This window comes from Anomalospiza imberbis, chromosome 2, assembly GCF_031753505.1.
Source record: "Anomalospiza imberbis isolate Cuckoo-Finch-1a 21T00152 chromosome 2, ASM3175350v1, whole genome shotgun sequence".
Classification (NCBI taxonomy): domain Eukaryota; kingdom Metazoa; phylum Chordata; class Aves; order Passeriformes; family Viduidae; genus Anomalospiza; species Anomalospiza imberbis.
The window spans coordinates 53,161,169-53,183,836 of NC_089682.1; the positions used below are offsets into that span (position 1 = coordinate 53,161,169).

The window sequence follows — 22,668 nt, forward strand, 5'->3', positions numbered from 1 at the left end:
CTATTCCCCCTCAACTCAAGTTAAAGTGTAGAACTTTTTCTTTTTATGGGTTTGCTCTTTGCTTTTCCAACCACTGTTGTACCCTTTTCTCTGTAACTTTTATTGGAGATTTATAAACCTTTCTTATGGATCTCCTTGTCCTAGACTTGAGCTTAGTGAAAAGTGCTTTTTCAACTTGAACAACCTCTTCCACTTTTGTCCATTTAGGCATAGTCACCTTCCTGCTTTCCTTCTTGCAACACCATGTCTCCGGTATGCATAAGAAGTCTTTGTGAACCTTTCAATTTTGTTACCTGAATTTTATGATCTTTCTTGTATTATCTTTCTTTCCTTCCTTTCATTTCTTTAAGCCAAAATAAAATAGGCTACCACTATGAATCTGTTCCGGTATTCAGAAACATCCAAAGTTCTCTTGAAGCAATTCTTAAACACTGCAGTGTCGCCTGGGCCAAAGAGCAGTTATTTAAAGGCATATCATAAATGAAAACACTCTCCATAACAAATGCTATTTGCACAACCACTTGACTTCTTCCTTCCAGCGATTCACTAATGAAAACAATAATATTTCTAATTTAACAAAATAAATAAATAAATAAATAAATAAATAAATATAGGTGCAACTTCTCCTTTCTGGCAATATTTTCATTCTTACTGAATCATATTAAAGGAATGTACTGAAATGCAGTGTGATTAATTCATTTTCATGAAAACTCGGATGAGGACAATGAATCTGGTAAGAGAAGATGCCAGTATCTTTATACACAACATCCTCGAAAACCTATCTCTTCTTATTCTGTATCAGATACAAATTCTGCATTGAAGTGGCTTAACCCAAGGTGCTATAAGCTTCGGAATTCAAACTACATTACAACTTTTCCAAATAATACTTAGATACAAAAAAATCTTATGCATCGTTCCTAATGATGGACTCCAATATAACATTGCTAAAGAAAACTGTAATCTTTATTGCTTCCCCCCTCAAACCTTTTTCCAAGAGGCAGCCCACACATCCGATCCTGGTATTTTTCACTTGTGATTCTGGATACATGCAACAATTGTCTGGGAAAGATTGCAAGGTCCCTTTACACAGGGTGAATTGGGTAAAGACTCAAAATAAGTGGTGCCAATCCCTTATCCATCTGGTTTATGACTGTTCCAGATGGAAGGAAGCTATTAGAACACCACTCTTAACTCCCAGCAAAGGCGGAATATAGTCTCCAAATTAATGATTTACCATATGAGCGACCTAAGCTTCGTCAGAAGGCCAAGAAAGTATTTGGCCCACTCAAAAATTTCCATATCCATCTTGAAACAGAAAAAAGCAGATTAACAGTTCCTGAAATTTAGTAGCAAAAGAAGCTAGGACACCTTGACAACGGCTGACAAAAGCAGGACAGAAGTCAGCCCTTCCACTCTTACGCAAGCTGAAAATGTAGCTCTTCAGCCTACAACATATTGTAGGACAACCATCCTCTCCCGTGGCAGAGTTTCTAATTCAATAATGCAGGAGAAGCTTCTGACATCCAGCTTTGCTGGAAATGAGAAAAGCTACCAAAATGAATTACTTTCATTTGCATTCAAGCTAATGTTGTGCAACTCGTGTGGACAAGCAACGCAACCACAAAGTGAGGGAAGCAGTTGCTGGGGGGTGACCAGGGGACCCCAAAGCTGCTGGGGCAGCTGAATGGCAGGGCAGGGCTCAGCACACAAAGGCACAGATGAACAGGAGGAACCCAAAGCTTCGAGTGACACCTAAAGGCAGCTGGAATAATAGAGGCCTTTAAAGCGGTCTTTGAAAGTGGAATGTGGAGCTGGGATAGCAGGGGTACAGAAAAGGCATTGCTGAGGATTTTTCTCTTCGTTAAGTGAAGTAAAATACAGCCCTCGCTCATTATGGAGGCAGGCAGCCTCGCCAGGCTGATACATCTCATCAGCCTATTAATAAAGATCTGCTCGAATCTAGTTTCACAAGGCAAGCCATCAGAGTCTGTGCTTCCAACGCGTGCTACAGACACAGGACTATGGAAAATCTCACCCTCCAGAGAGACCTGAGTGAGGCAGTCTTTTTCATTAATACCAAGTCTGCACAATGAATCAACAACAGATTCAATAAGGCCAGGAAGAGCAAAAATAGAGCTTCTGACCAAATAAAAGACATGTAATGAGATCAGAGTGAATTTAATGGGAACCTCTATTCCACTGAATAGGCAAGGTCCCAGACATCCTCCTTCCTGGGTCTCAGGAGCTAAGCCAATAGACTTCAAGTTGCATCATTAAGTTCAAAATCAGACGAACTGTAATTGAAATAAAAGTCTTATTTTTGGCTTGTTGATCAAAATGGAGCTCAGATGTGCCTGAGGGCATGATTTTCATCAGGACCTCAATGCAATCCTTGATTTCCCAAGCACTGCACCTGCAATGAATCATGGGCTCAACTAGTAGCATATTAATACCCAGTTACCTGGTGTGCAGGTGGAAATAGAAAATGCAATATTTAAATGCTTTAAAAGCACCTGCCATTTATAACGAACACAATTCTTTCCAGGCACAAAATTGCATCTTAACACACATATGCCATTACTGAAAATCATGCCCAGTGATTTTGAAATACTATATTCACATTTGTGCCTACATCCTGATAGCCTTTCATTTCCCCTCCCTCCAATAATTAGTCTAAAACACCCTCTTCCTGACTAAGGAAGTTAGTAGAGTCTCCATATAGTGTTCGTAACAGATCCCTAATCCTTGTGGGAGAGTATCACAAAGCACACAACGACCGAGAGCCAAGCAATGATCCTACGTTGCAGCTCATTGTCAAAGACCACTAGTTAAAAACAGCATGTGGGCCCTCCTTTCATATGTGATACAGCAGGTGATGGAGGACTGAGAGAAATGAAAATCTCCTTCTCATGGGTGAAGGGACAGCCTGTTATCTGTCCAATTTTCCCCACACATGAGTAGGTAATAAATACCAATTAGCATCCATTGTCGTAATGTCTTGAAGCTTGGCCTCCAACTTGGTATCACACACAGATTCAGCAAATCCTGTAAGATATTGTGGTACCTAGGAAGAAGAGAAGGTAATTTGGGAGTTTGGAGATCTGGGGCAGACAAATGAAAGAAATAAATGGCTTCTATGTTTTGCTTGTTTCCTGCAGAAGAAAGCATCTGCATCAAAATGAGTTTAAACATAAGGGAATACATTCTCAATGTGTTGCACAGGGATTTAGCCACATGACTCCCATTGATGTTTATGGGAAATGAGTGGCTAAATCCCCATGTAATAGGTTGAAATTTTAGCCCAAGGAGACTGACTGTGGAGGAACTCATCAAGGTCTCTGCTTACAAAAATTGTGAGCATATCAACCATTCTCAAATACCATCTCTTTTTACTGGTATATAATCAAGTGGACCCCTTGAAAGGGACCAGTGAAATTAACTCTGTAAAAGGTTACTGAGAAACTTATAAAACTGCTCTACAAGGGAGTGCATGAACATGATCTGTGGGGGCAAGGGCATGTCAGAGGATGATTTTTGTGTTCATCATGTCACTTTTTACAAGCTGATACTCTCCTGGAAGACAACAAGGGTTTATTGAATAATTTAATGCTTCAGACTTCAGCAACAAAAGGTATCTAGCAACATGGACATCCTGCTACAAAATGCATCAAGAAGAGCTTCTAACCATAGTTAATCTCAGTAGGTTGCAAGAAAACAAGGAAGATGCTAAATCCCTTGGCTCTTCTCCTGCCTTAAGGAGGATGGAGATAAGCATCAGATTAAAGTGAGAGAATCTCTTCTGTCTTCCAATTACACAGATACTGGCCTACCGCAAGACAGAAAATTTTCAGTGGCCAAAATTTACAACCAGATTTGCTATATGAATATCAGATTAGAGGTTTAACCAGGAAATACATGTCTAATTCTTTCTTCAACCACATGACAGCTACTGCTTAGGGTAAATTAGCAAAGGACTAGCCTATTTCTGACTAAAATATAAAGTCCGGGTAAGAATGCTCTGTGAGACCTGCATCCTTTCTGCAGCAATGCCAAGGGAATTCTGCAGATATTTCCCCTTCCTGCCCTCCTGTCTGCCCGCACCCAGTAGGGTTTTATGGAGAGAGTATGGCAAAAATGAAACATTTTAACGTAGCAGACCAATAGATTTTGTTCTATCATCCAAGTGCAAGTTTAAAGGAAAACTAGTTCAAGTACAGTTATTATAGAAAGCAGGTTCTTCACAGATGTGCAGCCAGCAAAATGATTGTTGCATGTCTTTAATTTTTTTATATAGTCGCTGAAAAACTCCTTCCTAGAGAGGCAAGTATTCATGATTATTACACAGACCTGAGAAATCTCTGAAGGTTGCAGTTACAGCAATAGATTTTTTTTAACAATTATAAGCCATCAGTCAGTGTCATTCCATGAAGTTTGAGCAATGCATACCTATTCTTCTCTGGTCATCACACTACATTTTCAAAAGATAAACTGCATTCCTCGGTGTGTTTCAACTCCGAAATACTCTATATGTGAAAATTAATCTGGCAGATTCTTCTGAAATCACAGGCTTCTGAGATGAGCAAATGGGTACAGTTTTCTTTTAACTGTTTTTTGAACCCCATGTGTTGAGAGAAAACAACAGAATGGAAATTGCTCATCAAAATGTTAACTTGTGGCACGGCAGAGCCCCAAGCAGGTGTGTGGCATGCCGTTCCCTGCGCTGACATGCCTACCACATGGCACCCACTTCTGCCACCTCCGTCCCTTCCCTTTGGAATTCCTCCTCCTGCCAGCGCTGAAACGTGGTTTGACTCGGAGTTGCACAGAAGTGATGTGACCTTTCAGAAAGCAGGTGCTTTGGGAAAACCTTCGTTTAGGATAATCTGTTATGGAATAATCCTTTGGATTAATTGAGGCAGCCATGGATCGTCCAGCCCAAACATAACTGTCAGCGAATGTGCTTGCTGTTAGGGGCACAGCTAGTCAGGAAAAGAACATGATCTCGCTAATTCAAGAGGAACAGTGAGGATACTGACCTACCACAAATAACTGAATTTTTCAAATTACCAACTGTTCAACAGACAATACAAAATATAAATAAATAAAGGCTAAAGTGTCACAGAGCATACTTTGTTCATTTATTTTGACAACTCCTTAGGTTTAAATTGTGAAAATACTTTGCAGTGTACAAGTAAATGTGCTATGATGAACTTTCTAAAAATAATGAAGGCTTCATCATCTTTGAATGAATATCTATCCCTGTAGCTTGTAGCTGGAACTGAAAACTAATGGAGAAATTACTGTACAAAAGTGGCTTTTTTAGAGAAATTATGGGAGCAGAAATGTTCTTTTTGACTTGTTCTTCATTCTTCACAGTGTTATGTGTATTTCAACATGACAGACCTCAAGAAGCCAAAAGCTATTCTGTGTCCCCTGGATTCTTTTACTCTCTGCTAAATCTTGGGGAAGGCTCATTCAGATTTCCCCAAATTCTCTAATGAAGAACACAGAATTGTGTCCTGGTCTCTTATCCTCCCCTATTTTCCTTGTGTAGACTTGCCACACTTTCACAATCTCATATGCTAAATTTCAGATACTTGCTCACAAACAGGTTTTGGATAAAGAGATGGACTGAAACAAAACTCCCTATGGGCCTAGAATAAAATTTCACTTGCTCCAGAATCCACATTTCTAAACATACTACCCACAATTTTAGAAGTAATTTTTGAAATATAAGCTTAAGGGTATAAAGTGTTTATCTTCACACTTTATTTTCACCCCTCTTAAAATGCAAGAAAATGTTCTATTTTTCTAAGGCATAAAGACAATGTAGCTCCATAAACTGAAGAGCTGTTCTCTTCTTCCAGCCACTTATTTGTCTTTTTCTCCCACAAAATACAACAGAAACATAGGATACCTTATTAATGTTAAATGAAAAGGTGCTATAAAACCAGTGCTATGTGAGTAGCTGTCTCAGGGCTTAAACTGGAAGTTTAAAAAATCCCAGTAATGTCAACTGGCTGCAAGAAAGTCTGTGGGCTACCGCAGCCCTTCTTTGGTGGCCCTGGTTATTTGCTGAATTCATGTTTTCTCTTAGAAATGTCAGTATGAACAACTACTGTTTCAGGTGGCAAAGAAGTGTTACCATGCCAGGGCACACATGTGTAACACTCTTTCCAAATCTTCAAGAGGAAAAAAAAAAAAAAAGAGTTTGGAGCAAAAATCCTCACAAATACTGCCTCTAAAGAAATATGAACTCTCAACTGTTTCAGCCACTGGGTTCCATCATCTGCTGTTTATTCCTTTCACCCAGAGAGTGAGAACTGAAGAATAAAAGGCTAAGAGATGGAGTTTTGTGAGTGATATGGTTTGAGTCAAAGAATTACACTGAATGTAAATAGACCAGAGATAAAGAGGGGAGTTGGTATGGGACACCTTATGCTGACAGCACATTTATTTATCACAGTACAGGGCTGACTGAACAAGCAGCTGTCAGGGGAAACATTCATTGATGGGACTGGGCTGGAGAATGGTAGAGGGCCTGATCCAAATTTACCAGGAGAAGCATTCCTAGTAAAATATAATGCAGAGTAACCATTGTTATAATAATTATTACAGAGTTAGTGTAGTTTGATACTCAGATGTGACAGTATTAAGAGGTGAAAAAGGGGCAGTTCTTGCTACATGAACAGCACTGATGGGATTTTCAGGTTTGCCATTTTCCTGTGGCCAGAGAGGTAAATAACTCAGAGACAAAGCTTGATTTGAGCCATGGGATGACAAAGGGAAAACCAGGTGATAGCTCTGTAGATACTCAGTTGCTCCACTGGCAGTCTGAGCCTTTCCTTTCTTCTCAGGATGGAATTTTTTATGATAGCTCTGAGGTTTGACTTCATTCTTAGTACCTGAATTTCTGTCCAAATGCCTATGCCTCTTTCTGCCTGCTTAGGTGGTGGGGGCCTGGGGGGGTGGGGTATTGCCCTAGAGGATCATGCTGTTTGAGGACAATAAACAGCTCTAAAATTACTTTCTTTAACCCCCACCTACTCATTATCATTTTGCAGTGATAAATACAAAGTGCAGATAAGCAGTGAAAATAGAAGATGTGAAATACCCATGACAAAATACAGAAGCATTAAAATGACACTTCCTCTGCCTTTACTTGGAACAGTAGTTAGCTGACATGGTAGAAATCATAAACCTGAAGAGCAAAAGTATTTTCAGAAAAAAAAAAAAGTGATTTGGTAATCTTTAAAGATTATTCATAGCCCATATTTCACTGGAGAACCAAAGTTCTCAGGATTTATTGGGATACCTCCTGTGTAGCTTTCAGGATGGGTACCAACATCATACTGTCAGCTGAGCTGCATTAGGAGCCATATGATGCTCGGTGGTCTAACAGCAGGGTATGCAATGCAGATCAACCATTCCTAAATTTGGGGGGCATGATCTTCTCAGGGCAAAGCTCATTCACATCCACAGCATTATCAAAGACAAAGCTCAGGAGTCTTTTCTTCCCTATGACTTTTTAAAGTGAGATGTGTCCTTAGAGGAAATGTTGGGATGAAAATGTTTAAGTATTATTCAGTACATTCCCGAAATTTTCCAGTGCTGCTCTTATTCAGGATTAAGTTCTACTTTATTGTGTTGTACCAACAAACAAACAACAAATCCAACCTCAAGGCATTTAGTCTTAATCCACTGGATTTTTATTGCACTACTGCTTAAGTGGGAACAGACCTCAAATGCTGCTACTCCTTTTCTGAAGGCAGAAGACCGTAGCACTTGAGCTCAGAAGCTTGACCATTAATTGTTTGTATTGCAGAGCCTATGACATACTTAAGTAGCTGAGCACAACAATAAACACAATAGCCAGTTCATTAAATCATTCTTTGTTAAGACTTTCCAAAGCTTTGGGCTTAAGCCTCTTAAAATTGAAATCATTATGCTATTTTTTTTAAACAAATGAGCAAACGTAACTCACATAAAAAAGGGAAAACACAACAGAGTCTTTGATGCATGCATCATCACTGTGATGTCTTACTGAGATTAAACTATATGTCTAACACTGCTAAGAGGTTTCAACAGCTCTTTCCAAGGAGAAGCTGAAATCAGGAAGGGCTATAAAGTGCTGCCGTTGCTGTCACCTCTCCTGCAACAGCTTTCCTTGGCCTGTCACATCATGAGAGAGGCTATCAATAAACTTTGTAGAGTGGTGTTTGTGGTCCCTCTTGTGTCTGCAAGTTCCTGTCAAAGCCCTGACTTGCTGACGGACCTGACAGGCTCTGAGGATGACTAGAAATGACAAAAGGTGGAAGCAGGAATGGAGGTTTGCTGCCTTGGGCGAGTTTGTTCCTTTAACACCATATACTAATATTCAGGCTTAGAAAAACAGCCAAACTATTTACAGCCATGAGGTATTAGGCAGGCATTTTACACAAGGCTATTTAGATGTGGATAAAACACCTTAATAAAATGCTACTGTGATGAGTGCACCAAGTTATGCTCCTTTTTAAATCATGAACCTCACCCTTTCTTTTGCTACACAGCTGTGGCTGCCTACAGCTTGTTTCTTCTCTCTGTGCCAACATTGCAGCCACACTACAAAAGAACTCAGTTTCTCTTTCTCCATAAAACAGTCCTGCACCTTTAATCACATCATTGCCATGGGCAGAATCTCTGCCTTTCCCGTCCTGTAAACACTGTTAGTATGTGAAATCACACACTATTTGCATGAGAACATATTCTATGGAAAGCAGAAGAGATATGCAGAGCTAAGCAAAGGCTTAAAAGAAGAAATTACCATTTTTTCCCCACTGTTGCTACTATTTGCTATTTCTCTTTCCTCCCTTGTGATGGTTATGACCTTTGTTGTTAGGACCACGTCGGGCTAAGGGCCAGCCTCTGATGGGTGCTGAGTGCTCCCTGGTTTTGATGGGTTACTCAAAGCTTCTAGGGCCCAGTTTCCTTTCCACAGGTATCCCTAAGCAGGTTAGGGCTGGGGAGTGTTTCTTACAGCCTTGAGAAGTGACATGTTCCTCTCTGGGAACAATAAAGACAAACAATAACGGGTGTGTTGAACATCCTCCTCTATCAGACCATTTAATTGCTTTTTCACATTTTTCATAATTTCTTACAATTGTTGCTAATATAAATTTCAAGACAGAGCTTACCCCGATATGGAAGTTACAGAATCATAGCCAAGGATTCTTTCTCTGTGAATTGCCATCTCCCAAGGCAGTTCTTCCTGACAAGAGGAGGGTGAAGAAAAAAGGTGGGAGGGGGAGAAGGAGGCAAAGCCCAGCTTCTTTTTGCCCATGTAAGGTACCTCAGCCTGAGCATAGGGCTGCAAACTACATGCCTAGGACAGTTGTGTCCTCAGATCTAAGACTAGGCTCTCCTTTCTGTGCAGACACAAAGCACTTACAGCTTTAAAATACATGTATAAATGAATTGAGAGTTAAAAACTACTAGAGAATACTCCATGGGATTATCTGTACTATCAAGACAGGAAAACTTTGCAGATGCTACTGTCTCTCTAGAGGAATAAATGCTTGCATTTTAATATTCTCAGCAGCTGGTTCCTGTTGAATGCCATCAGGATGATTCAGCCACCCACCAGGAACACCAGTAGCAAGTGCACACACAGACAAATCTGCAAAACTTTCTGCTCCTGATGCCACTGTTGTTACTTTGGCAGAGTCTGATCTGTATTAGCTTTTCTTCATTACTACCCGTAGCAGGTTTAACTTCACCCCAGGATGGTGAAAGAAAAACAACTAGTCCCTGGGGCTGCCCTAATCAATCCAACTGTCTGCTTCCTATCAGTAGTGCTTCCCACAATCCACATCATTAGCAGCTTACTCTGTGGTTACCTCACTCACTTTCAGCCTCACCACAAGTCACATCTGCCCCGTGAGCTCAAAGTGATGGTCCAGGCAGTCTGATGTCCTTCCCCCTACTGCGGTCCACATCCGATGAAAGGGACATCACCTTGTAACACACTTGGTTTCTGCATGAGACTAAACTGCAATAGATTACTTCCTCATGCCTGCTGATGAACAATTTATGTCTAAAAATACAAGGTCTGCTATCTCTCCCCATTTAAAAAGAAAAAAAAAATCAACCTCAGTGACGTTCTGTCTGTGGTCTGTGGACCACTTCCAGGTGTTTTATGGAGGTGCATCTGTCTAGCAGCAATAATGAGGCATTTACTTTTCCTCAAGCGGCAATGCTTCCTGACAGTCGTTGACTGGGTCAAATCACTCAATGCTTCCTCTAATCCTACTGGGACAAATTTCTGCCTTGCTTTTGTCTGGCACTTCTTGGAAGTAGAGTAAACTGTGATGCCAATCTGCAGAGCCCTACCAGGAGAGGCAAAACTACAGAGAAGACAGAACTAAACAGCACAGTCACTCCTGCAGATTGGTGGACCCATGACTATAGATCCTGCAGTAGGGAAAGAGTCTCTCAGTGGTAATTCATGTGATGACTGACAGCCAGAGAGTGAAAATAAACAGCTCAAACGCAAAATGGTGGGAATGTAACAGAACAGCTGCATCCATCTGGTCAATAACGCCCGCTTAAGTTTTCCTCCTTAATGCTACTGCCCTTTCACTCAGCTTAATAGGAAAGATGCTACAGGTGGACAACAATGCCGTATCAACATCTATTCTAAAATTATGGGGTTTAATTCCATCATTACAGAGGATCCCAATTTCAGCATTATTCAATGTTTTGAAAGAAAAACTCATCTTTCAACATGGAGATAAATGTCAGCACTGACCAAATCAGTGGTGTTCGCCTTCCAACAGGAACGACCTCAAATACTGGTGCCATACATATAGGTAACTCCTCAAGTAGTCTGTCAGAAAAATGCTAGAAATTTAGGTTTATCACCTGTGCCAAGTTATCCTGATGTGGAAAACAAGCCAAAATAGATAAGTCAGAAATTGTTCATTGGGTAAGTGACAGAAACATTAAAAAAACAAGCGCTCTTGTGTCAGATCCCTGATGTACCCATACAGCTTGTGACACCTACTGCTGACTGCAGTGATATTCATCCTGGTTAGAAGAGATGCTATCACATTCCTTACTTGCTTTACAAAGAGTATCTTCAAGAATTTGTATAATTTCCAGGATCCAGAGTCATCCCTACCATGATCTCAACTTAAATCAACGAAGTTATGGAACCACCACTTGTTCTCTCTAATGAGTGAACAGTTAAGTGCCATTCAGAGTCAGCCAGGAGTGTGCATGAATATGGAAAAGAGAGACAGGAGGGCAGCAGAAACTGAGAGAATAATCTTTCATGCCAATTTAAAAACAAAACAAAAAAAATAATGAAAATTTTAACTGCCTGCCCAGTTTCCTAGTATTTCATCTCATGTAAAAAACAAGAATTAAAATGCACAGAAAGCAAAATCACTGACAAATGGAGATTTAATTTAATTAAACAATAAAAACCAGTGTTTTGCTTTTTTTCCTCTCCTTTGAAAAAAGAACGAGATGAAGGAGAAAGAGAACATTTTAATTTCTTTTACTTTACTCTTTTTTTCCCCCCAATCAATATTGAGGTTTTTTTGACCATGCGATGTGGCAACAAGGATCTGTAACTGATTGTAGTTTCAGGGCTGAGAATGCATTGGATTGTCTTTGTTATTTTAGCCCCAAAGTATATTTTAAATAGCCTTAAAGAGAATGAAAATTCTTCTCATACCAGTGACAGGGAGAAATGGCTTTAGAAAGGACTTTCATGTTTCTAACAGTTTTTGGTTTTTTGTCCTTTTGAACATTTTTTCTTTGCTTGTACAGATGCAACAGGATAGCCTTTTTAAAAAAGAATTTGGAATATGACACTCAGTAATCTGTCCATCAACAAGAATATCCAGATATGTGTTTCTTTCCAGCAGTGAGTGTCATGGCGTTTCCTTCCATGTACTTTGTTCACATCTGAGACAAGTCAACCTCACAAAACCAGTCTGAAAGAACAGCTTTTCTTTTTTCTTTTTTTTTTTTCCCTTTTCTTTTAATCTTTTAAAAAGGATGTTATTGTCCTAAAAGTGAGTCTGAATGATCCAGACTGGCCCATGTCAGTGCTTGGCCTACAATGGCCATTTTTGAAATCATCATTTCTTTTACTCTATTTTGCCAGATTGGTTAGGACCAGTCATGTATTTTCACAAGCAAACCAATGTCCCTCAGAAAAATATTTTTTCTTTCTTAATAAAAACTAACCAGACTTTTACCTTGGCCAGAGGATTTTATCAAGTTTTAAGAGGAAAACACTAATATTTTCCAAGCATGAAACCCTCATTACACTCACACTCAATAATGAGCGTTACCAGAGATATTTCACAGGTGAAGGAGGACAGGAGAGAAATGCTACAATATTTGAAGATGCAAGAATTCTTCATACTGAGCTGTGTGAAATCCAGAGAAAACCTTGCCAATTGCACCTAATTATTTTGTAAGCATTTCACAGGTCATGCTGATGCCATCTTCTCAGCTGCCCCTGAGACAGGAAACCACCAGCTGGTTTTAGAGTTGGCTGGAGTAATTTGAAGCCAGGGACTAAGTGACCTGTTCCAGGCTGCACCAGGAGTGGGCAGCGGGCGAGGAACAATCCCATTTTGTGGTGTCCCAGCCACCAGAGCAAAGAGAGGTGCTGCTCCAGAGAGGGCTGGAAGAGAAACAACTGGAGAAAACTAACAGTACACTTACCGTAATAAAGTTTTACCCTATTCTTTGTTCCTTTGTTGGTCGGAAAAAAAAAAAAAAAAAGAAGCAAAAGCTATGTGTGTCAGAAGAGCTTTCTCTTGCCTAATTAGGCCTCCCTTTCGTTATGCTGTGAACATTGGAGTTTTAATCCTGAGCACAGAGAGGCCTTGGGCAGAAAATTTGGCCAGTCTTTTTCACAAAGTTTGAATGTGTTCAGACCTTTCAAAACTGTACCAACCCCTCTCTAACCTTCAGATTAAGTAGTGCATTTTCAATGCCATAATGAGCTAAGCCTGCTGGCCTCCTGTGAGATGGGAAAGTACCCACTGCCCGAGAAGCCCTAATCCAAGGTGAATGATTGCTACTTTTTGTAACATTCTTAACATACTCTGATATTTCACCATTTGTTTTGACCTTACTGACCACTGCAGACTAAATTTGTTTCTTTTTACTGTCTTTAATAGCTTTACGATGCTTCTTTTTTCACATTACCTTCTGTCTGTATTCTCAAAACCTTTTCTCTTTTGTTCCCATCTCTTTCTCTCTTTATAACAGGATCTTTGACTTTAGCTATATATTTCTTTCATTTGTGCCTTATATATTTAAGTAGAAAAAGAAACCCACTTTCCCTGCATACTGTTTCTCTTCTCTATTCACCCACTTCTTCTGCCTCACCTCTCACTTCCAATTCCACTACTCACATCCCCATTCCCTCTAACTCTATTCTGGGTGTCAAAAACTTACCACCTGTTAGCCAGACCAGCAAAGTTTATTAATCCAAGCATGGGGAGAAGATTTCTGACAGTAGAGGGCTCCTTAATACATCAGACAAAAGCATAGCTGAAGTTTAGTCAAATTCAGACTCAAAACAAGTAGAACAGACTTTAAAATCTTCAGAATAATTGTCTTAAATATGTGGTCGCTCCTAATGACCACATATCCCGATTAGTTAAAAACTTTAAGATTATCTGTTTTTCTGAAAGATATGTTCCAGCTCAGCAGAACAAGAGTGCTTTCAGAAATTCAGTAGGCTTTATCTCATGAAAGGAACTAGTTATGACTATTGGAAGTGCCCTTCCTGCTTGACCATCTTCAGAGATGAAAAGGCATCAGTGTCCAGTCTGTCTTGGACTCTTCCTGGCAGTGTCCCTGTTTTTCCACCTGCTAGCAGCCATTGGATAGTTTGGGACAATTATTTCCCTTTTCAGCTACTAGGCTATTTCTCCCTGTTTGCAGGGGTTACCCCTTCTCAAGCTTGGGCTTCACACCTCCTTTAAAAATGGTGACTGTGAGGAGCTAAATGGATGTATTCCTCTAGCATCCATGTGTACACTGGGAGAAAAGCAGAGCAACTTCTACTTTTCAAAAACCTTTTCTCATTTTATGACTCCAGTCCCTGCCCCAGCTCCTGCTCAGGGCTTTTCCAGACTGCCTCCAGTACACCTGCCTAGTTCTCCTTGGCTCACTGAGGTCCCCAGAAGCTTCACTAAGAGCCCAAGATTAATACATTTTTCCAACTACATGTTTAAAGGACCATAGCAGCCACAGAGCTGTTAGGCCCAAGACACATAAAGTTATCAAGGACTCAATTTACATTAAATTACCATTTGGCTATTTATGTTCTTAATCATATCTATGAGAATATACAGTCATGTCTTAACTGAAGTACAACTGACAAATATGGAGCCAATCAGCACCGAATACATGGATTTTTCAAGGTCTGTTTAAATTCAGTCTAAACTGTGGGTTTATGGCATCGCAAAAATTTACTGAAAAAACATGAGTTAATATTTGTCCAGTTTTTTCACATGAGAAGCGCTATTACTGTTGTCAAAAAGTCTACTGTGGGCTTAAGTAGCTGTGAGAATGCAAAACAGTTTAAAATTTGAATAGCTTTCGTAACTAATAGCAAGTAGGCAATATAACAGATGGCGACTCACATGAAAGATAAACCACATCTTAATAACAATAACTTACATTCAGAGGGGTAGTGTTTCCTAGTGCTCAGAGCATGAGACTGAGAACCAGGATTCCCAAGTTATTCTCCTGCCTCTGCCATTGATTTGCTGTGTGCATTTAGAAAAGTCACTTAAACATTTCTGTGCCTCAATTTCCTCATCTGCAAAATAGAGATAGCTCTTACAAACATCACCAGACCATTGAGGGGAAGAGACCAAAGCTGTCAGATTTTATAACAAGCATTTTAGACAAATGAAGGTATGGAAGAGAGGTGTTGACTGTTGCCATTGTCGAGCCAGTCATTGATCAAATTGCAAAGTGGTTACTTTGAGCTGAGCTAATACAGCCATCCCAAGAGTGGGAGGTGGCAGATGCTTAACTGTGCTCCATACCCTTATGGTGTGGCTCAGGTCTGGAACTGAACATGGTTCTGCACAACTGACACTTCAGAGGGAATCCAAGGAGGCCAAATACAATTGCCTTCACTGAAATTTAGCCAGGACATTATGCAATCTTTAGCAGCAATCTGAATCTCTACTTTTATATGTCTGATAAAAAAGAGCACCTCAAACTCTCCTGGCTTCTGTCATCATTAGATGACACATTACTTCCTTTTGATCAGAAACAAGATTGCTTCTCACTCACTGACTTCGCTTGATGCAGTTCTACAGAGTTTCAGAAAGGTTCTCCAAAGCAAGCACCAGAAAAGTCTTATGGTGTCTGACATGAGCATAATACAAAATGAATAGGCTGAAAATCAATGTTTCCCTTAAATTTTTACTATATATGTTCTTTTGATGTTGTTGTTGTTATTTTTGTTGTTTATGAGGGATGGAAGATTTAACTGTATGAGTAGTAGAGACTATTTAGAGAGGGTCCATTTTTGCCATGCTTGTCAGACAGAGATGACTTCGCTGAGAATTTAATGAAAATAGAAGTTAAAGACTTGGATCAGGATGTTAAAAATTATTACAGAGAGGAAGGTTCCTTGTAGGGTGCACCCTGGTGCTTCAGCAGTGTGCAGCAATGGCCCAAACTAAAGCCTGGAACCAGCTTGGTGGCTTCCCTCATTAGCAGGGATGTCTGCCTCAGTTCTGCCCTGCTTAGCACTCTCCAGCTGTACAAGGTTATTGTGACACTGATAATTTTCTGTGGCTTCTGAAAATTGTGGGGATATATTTCAACAAGAAAAAGAAGATTACCTAATTGATCGATTGATCGATCAATCGATCTATCTATCTAGAATGGTTGATCTCACTGAAGAAGACTCTGGCATCTTTGTTACAAAGAGCTTTCACTGGTATTTCCTGATTCTCCAGCCAAAGAAATTATTACAAAACCCTTTTCTCTGGGAGCATGGAACAAAAATTATTTCTCACGCTGGCTTGATGGGATATGTAGTTGAGATTAACAGGTCAAAGAGTTTTCGGAGTCCTACTCAGAGGACTGCCTAAAGAATATTCCATGTAACTAACTTAACTGCTCTCCAGATGGTCAAAACTGAAAAGGCCATCTGAACAAAAATCAAGTTTTGGAAAGTGCCATAAGAAATTTTAGCCAGAGGATGTGGATTCTGCTTGTGCTGGCTTCAATGGAAACAGACTCACTCTAAATATTAATTTTTTTTTTTTTTTTGGTTTGTTTTATACCCTTAATTTCTTACAACGAAATGTCTGGAAATTCCATGTTGTTATTTTCTAAAGTGATGAGCTCAAATCACAAAATCTGGATCTGGATGCCTAACAGTGCCAGAAGTTCAGGAGAGTTTGGACCAAGAAGGCTGGCTCAGGCAAGTGTTGAGTGTTTTCCCAGGATTTTTTGAAGGCCAAGACAAGGGTTTCAAAGAGGAGAGAGGCATGTGCAACATGGCAGAGTTACAAAAAAACATCGCTTGGAATTTCCTGGGTTTTGCGAGATTAAAATTGTGAGTCTAATTAGTTTAAGGAAATTAGCTCTTTATAATTTTCATTTTGTATTGAAGAAGTAAGAAGAATTAAAAATAGAATGAGAAAGGAAAAATTAATGGGTTTCAGTAATTAGTTAATCAGAAAATGCTCCTGTCTTAGTGTGGCTGCCCAACACTTTAAAAAATAAAAAAGAGAAAAAAAAGTAACCATGACTTTCCTCATACTTTCCAAAACAGTGTAAGCTTCACCTCTGAGCCTGGAACAACTACTTGACATTTCAACTCAGCTCATTTTTCAACGGTAAGCCACTGAAATTGGTGTTTAGGTTGAAATAGCATCTCACCATAACATTAATACAGACATAGAGTAAATACATATATCTTGGCAAAAATAAACCAGAATTTGTTGCTCCTGCTGGCCACATCACATTTACATGACTCGCATGCACTAATGAAATGTTAAATGGAAGGGAGACCTCTTCTGAGAGCAGACCTTTTCACCAAGTGCTGAACTGGGGATCTCTGACATCTGAAAGCAGCAGGACAACTTATTACGCTGTAGGAGAGCACATTTCTCTTGACACTAGTGATCCAGTCTGAGGCCTCACAAGCCACACACTGGTGCACTAAAGAGACATGTGTTAGACAAGCTGTTTTGTCCCTTGGCTATCACCCTCCCGAGCGCTCAACAGATCTGGATTGGGCTGGCTTAGGAAAAAAATCAGATGAAAGCAGTGAAGTTAAGCCAAGTCAAAACAGAACTTTGGTGCAATTCCACTAAGTCCAAGTTATGCTAACAAAACTTCAGCAGCAGTGAGCCTGTCCTCCTCTGCCCAGCCCAGAGCACCACTTTCAGGCATTAGCTGCAGCACTTGGCTTTCAGCTCTCTGCACCTCTTTGCTGTATTTATTTTGTGAGGTAGCTAAATACGTCTTTTGTAATTATTTAAGCTTGTAACATCTATGAAATGAAAGAATTCACTCTGCAGAGATGATGCTGAAGAAGTCTGAAGAGCGTGGGTTTTTTTTTTTTTTTTCCTAGAAATAAAGATGCTGAACAACAATCCATTGAAATGGCCAAAAACTTGAAAGAAGCCTTTTAATTCCCAATTATATTGCTCTCAAACTTCAGCCTTATCATGGAGCTGTTTACTGATTGTCAAGTCAACTAAATTCATGAATGAGCTGACAAATAAATACAATACCCACAGCAAGGACTGCTCAGAGCACTGGAGCACACGTAGAGTACCAGGGAACATCATGTACCGTGCACGCAGAGCACACAATTCTTAAACATTCGTAACACTTACTCCAAAATCAGATTTCTTCCAACAAAGTCTGTAATTGCTTCCTCAGGAGCATGAACGTGCCTAAGCATGAAACGTTACAGTGAAGCTGGTTTTAAGTTGGTCAAGGAAGAGAGAAAAGGAAAGAAGCCTGAAAATGTTGCCTCTGGTCAAAGCGTGTCCTACCCCTCATTGGGACAACTGGCAAAAATGAAATAAAAAGAAACGGTGCGCTGTTGAGAGTGAAGCAGTGACTGGTATTTATCTGGAGGAACTGGAGGCATATAAAAATAAAGTTTCAGACTGCAAGAGTCATCTTAGCTCAGCTCTGGCACCTCCACTAAAGCGAGTGCACCCTGCAGGCTCCAGAGGGATGATGTGCTGTGCAAGCACACACTGGGGTTTCTGGTTTCCAGCACTGATTCAAGGGGACCACCCAAAATCCTGATCTTCTAGCTTTGTTATTACGTTGTTCATTACCTTTTCTCAGGAAAATCTGCACTGACTTCAGTGGGAAGGTGTCTTAGATGAGAAGTAAGAAACACCACCAACTAGCTGGGCAACCTCAATTTACACACCTACAGTACAGCTGAAATGCAGTTGTTTCTGGATTCTTAACAAAAAACCCCTCTGGTCTGTATTTGCTTCACTTACAAGATTGCTTTTGTACAGTGGCCTAAGTATACACCAGAGAGGAAAGGCTGAAACTTACAGTTCTTCAGCTGTGTTAATAGGAATATCAGCCCAAAATGTATATAAATCACAGCCCAAAATCTGTCCATACTTTCCCCCAGAGTGTGGCGATCGGCCCGCACACAGTCACTGCTGAACAGCACAACTTGGTAGAAGGACTGGCTGGCCAAAGCACCTACCTCGGACAGAAAGTATCAGTAACTCCTTTGTGTCTCTACAGTGCAAACAGGATTTTGGCTTTGCTGGTCTTACCAAATTCGAACAAATAAAACACCAAGTTCCATAAAAATACAGCAATAATTACAGAGGGAGCAAAGTTGCGTAAAAAGCTCATTTACTGGTTTGCTTGACAAAGTATATTATGATTCAGGTTGCAAAAAACTGAAGCAAACGAACAAAAACCCGAACGCTTTAAACTCCTCCGATAAAACTTAAACCTCCTCCCTTCAAAACCTCTCATTTTGGAATGTTTTAGGGATTTTCCTTCCCCCTCTGCCTTTAAAAATCAGTTCTTAACAGCTCTCAATAGAAATCCTTATTTCACAAAGAGAAATTAAAACATTGCATAGGAAAGTATCAAAACAAAACATTACCTCTCTTTTGGAAAGACAGACCTTTTTCCTTGCAACGATTTAGTCAATTTGATTTCAATTCAGTGTTTCTGTTGACATGACTTAGCGTTTTCAGACAAAAAAGTTTTGCAGTGGTGTTTGTCTAAATAATGTGGTACTAAAGACAGCACAAACAGGGAAAAATATCATCTCCCTTAACTAAAATGTGACCCAGTATCAGAAATGCTGCTGCCACAAGGCTACTTTGCTACACACCTTCAATTGTTAGCTGCTGTCTGGCTCCCCCCATCCTTTTATTAGGCACCAGAGTTCTGGTGCAGGAAACTTTTATGGGCGGCGTACACAAAGCGTGTCTAATTTCTAACTCGCACTTCATCCTCTCTTCCTCCAGCACAATGTTTCATTTTCTCACAGCCCTAACTTCCCCCATTTGCTCCCCTAAATGCAGAAAACCCCAGCACAGGGATCGCTGCCTGACAGCTTTTCAAACTCGGTGTGCAGAAGGTGCCCAAATGAAATAAATAAATAAACAGAGGGAAGTTTATGAAAGTGAAAGGAATGGCATGGAGGGAGCGGCAGGAGCGGCAGCAGGCAGCTCTGTACTCCTGCTCAGACTGACACAGGTGTATCCCAACTTCACCCACTCAGGCAGGAGAGACGGGGAGCCACGTACGGGTACATACGGACACACCAAGAAGGGCCAGAAAGGGCACAGGAAGAAGCAGAAGAGAGAAATAAAGCCGAAAGGTGTTATTTATTTTTACAACTCGACAACGAACTTCAATTTTGGCAGAGGATTAAAAACAGCCCTGGGAAATGATTAAGTTTTTTTTTTTTAGTTTTCTATAAAGCTTCGGCACAAAAAGAGAGATTATAAAGGGGATACGCTCACATAGGCACACATAAAATAGGGGGGAACTAAGGAGAAGGAAATGAAAGGAAAAGAAAACAAGCAGCCTCCTAACAGGCCCATACTGCTAACGGGAGTCCAAATAAAGAGTCATATGATATCTGATAGTGCAGGACACGTCGCCAGGAGCTGGAGCGGATTGCCTGCAGGAAGAAAGAGCCAGTGTGTTACTGCTCAAAGAGCTTTTCTTTCCCCATTTTCTAATTTTTTTTTCCCCCCCTCTCTCTTTTCTCCTGTACTGTGAATGTGGTACTCTCAGGTCAGGTCCAAGGAGTCCCCAAAAGACAGCTATCATCCTTCTCCCTACTTCTGGATGCAGTGACAGCCACTGGAAGATGCCTTCTAGTTTAGACTGGGGGGGCTAAATCTACGTTTCAGCTCTGTTCTGACCTCTCTCATATATCACCATCTCCAGGGTTGAAGATACAAAATTGTCACAAAAAACATGTCAGATTAAAAAAAAAAAATAAATAAAGAGGGGACGGAGAAGTCAGGTGGGGGGAGAAGAAAAAATATTCAGGCAAAAAAACCCAAAACTGCTTATCCTATGGAAAACTTCAAAGGCCAAGTCCCATTTCTGCTCTCTTTTGCTTACTTTTCCTGTGATTTTTTCTTTTTTTTCTTTTTTTTTTATTTTTTTTTTATTTTTTTTTTATTTTTTGGCGAGAGCAAGAGAGGAAAGTCACAGAAAATATTCAGACCATGAAAAACATAAGGAGTCTCTCTGGAGGAATGAGGAAAGCAAAGATTTTAAGTAAAAGAAAGGCATTTCTAATTTGCCAAAAGTTTTTCTATTTGTTATGGTAGTCCATCCCTCTCGGCCAAGCATTCCACATTAAACTGGGGAGCCCGCTAAGCACTTTTAGCTTGGGACCACTATTGCTGCTGCCCATGGAAAGGCAGAAGACCTGGGTTACCTGCAGCAAAGGAACCTGCACTTGGAGCGGGGGACTTCAGCCCCTGATGAGTCCCCAACTTCTGCTGGGAGAGCTGTGCCCACTGCAGCTTTGGAGAGGGAAGAGTCACAGCTAATGAAGCTGTGAGAGTGCAAGCCCGCAGTCTAGATACTGGTATGAAACACAACAGTGTTTTAACTGGTATCTTAACAGTTAAAACTGGTGTTTTAACTGTCCACTTGTCATGGACAGTTTCCCTGCTCCCCAGTTTCTTCATGGGACGGGCTGTATCCTGCAGGATGTTTTGCCACTGTAGGGTACTGGGATTTCTAAAGCGGTGCAAGCAGAGCCCAAGGATGGATTTTTTTCTCCCCCTCATCATATGAAGAGATGCAAATGGACTAATTCCCCGTATACACTTACACAATGCATAGGTGTTGCTTAAAAGCAGTGTAACAACACATATGCGATACCTACGAAGCTGTAACAGACAACCTCTTCTGAGGAAAGCCTGCAGCATGAAAATAAAAATCAAGGTATTGCAGTAGTAGTGCAGCCAGAAAGAGCATCGTAACTCTAATAATTTTATCTAGTTTTGTGTTTTGTCTGCTGATGATTTTTAGGGGGGATATAACAGGCAGTTTCCTCTCCTGTTTTCTGTACCTCTGCTATATGATGCTGTTCTTAGATTGGCAATTTGTCAAAGCCAGGAAAATACAAATCAATATAGGAAGGAAGACAGAATTTGGCTAAAGAAAGCACTTCCTTAAGCTACTGAATTTGCAACAGTGTATATTCTCAAACATCCTAACCACTGCACAGGAGATACTGTAGAGAAGATATCCTGTGTGCTATACACTATATGCAACAAAATTCAAATCAAACATCTCCTTAAATGTGATGCACTATTCCCTTCTAAATTACATGTGCCTTTTTCACATACAAATAGACAAAAGAGTGTATCTATAAGAAACACATTCAGAAGAACAAAAAATCTACAGTGCAAGAAAGTCTATCCTGAAACCCTCAATCTGGGGCTCGATTGAAGAACTAAACTCAGAAGGTGAAATGAAGCCATTTAAAAGAAGGTCCCACCGAACAGGAGGAACAAGCAAACAAACAAATAAACAAAACAAAAAAAAAATCCCTGAGCTCCTACTAATCATTTGAGCTGCCAATGAGAGGTGACTTTTAGACAGATGGTCAGGGGAAAGCTGGGTCCGTGGACACAGACGTTAGTGCCCCATCTGTATTTTAGGATTCTAGCTTCAACAAGCCATTACCAACTTTTTTTCTAAGTGACAGAAAGTGAAAGATTTCTGTTCCCACTAATTTGCTTCTTTTTTACCAAAACCACCCCACTTCCCTCTTTTTTTGTCTCCTGGTAAAAATTTGTTGGTTGGTTGATTTTTTAAGTAAACAGAAACTGTTTGCAGTATAACTTCTATGCCAAAAAAAAAAAAAAAGATGCTAGGTAAGTTGGCAAAACAGCAATTGGAATTTAAAGAGAGAGTTTAAAAAAGGGAGAAAAGAACAACATACCAAACTCACTTCTTCTTGTCCCCCTTCTATTCCTGTTCTTATTATTTCCAATTTATAATTTGGAGGTAAGGGAACTGCATTTCCTTTCAATCTATTTTGTTGCTGCCACACATTCTGTGCTTTGCTTCTCTCTCATTCTTTTTAGGAGGGGGAAAAAAATCCCTAATAAAAATAGAAAAACATAT

General features: G+C 40.2%; 1 protein-coding gene across 13 annotated transcripts in view; it reads right to left on the reverse strand.

The window, feature by feature from the left end:
* Window positions 1-22,668, reverse strand: part of ZBTB20 (zinc finger and BTB domain containing 20) — a 482,085-nt gene that overhangs the window by 72,222 nt on the left and 387,195 nt on the right. The window contains exon 8 of one of the 13 annotated variants that reach the window (XR_010996228.1): window positions 14,698-14,839. The exons of 10 other annotated variants lie outside the window; for them this stretch is intronic. The gene's annotated coding sequence lies outside the window, so the exon portion shown is untranslated. Of the gene's footprint in view, window positions 1-2,972; window positions 3,065-14,697; window positions 14,840-18,873; window positions 20,189-22,668 lie in introns of those variants that run through there. 2 more of the 13 variants (XR_010996227.1, XR_010996229.1) reach the window with 2 other exon arrangements.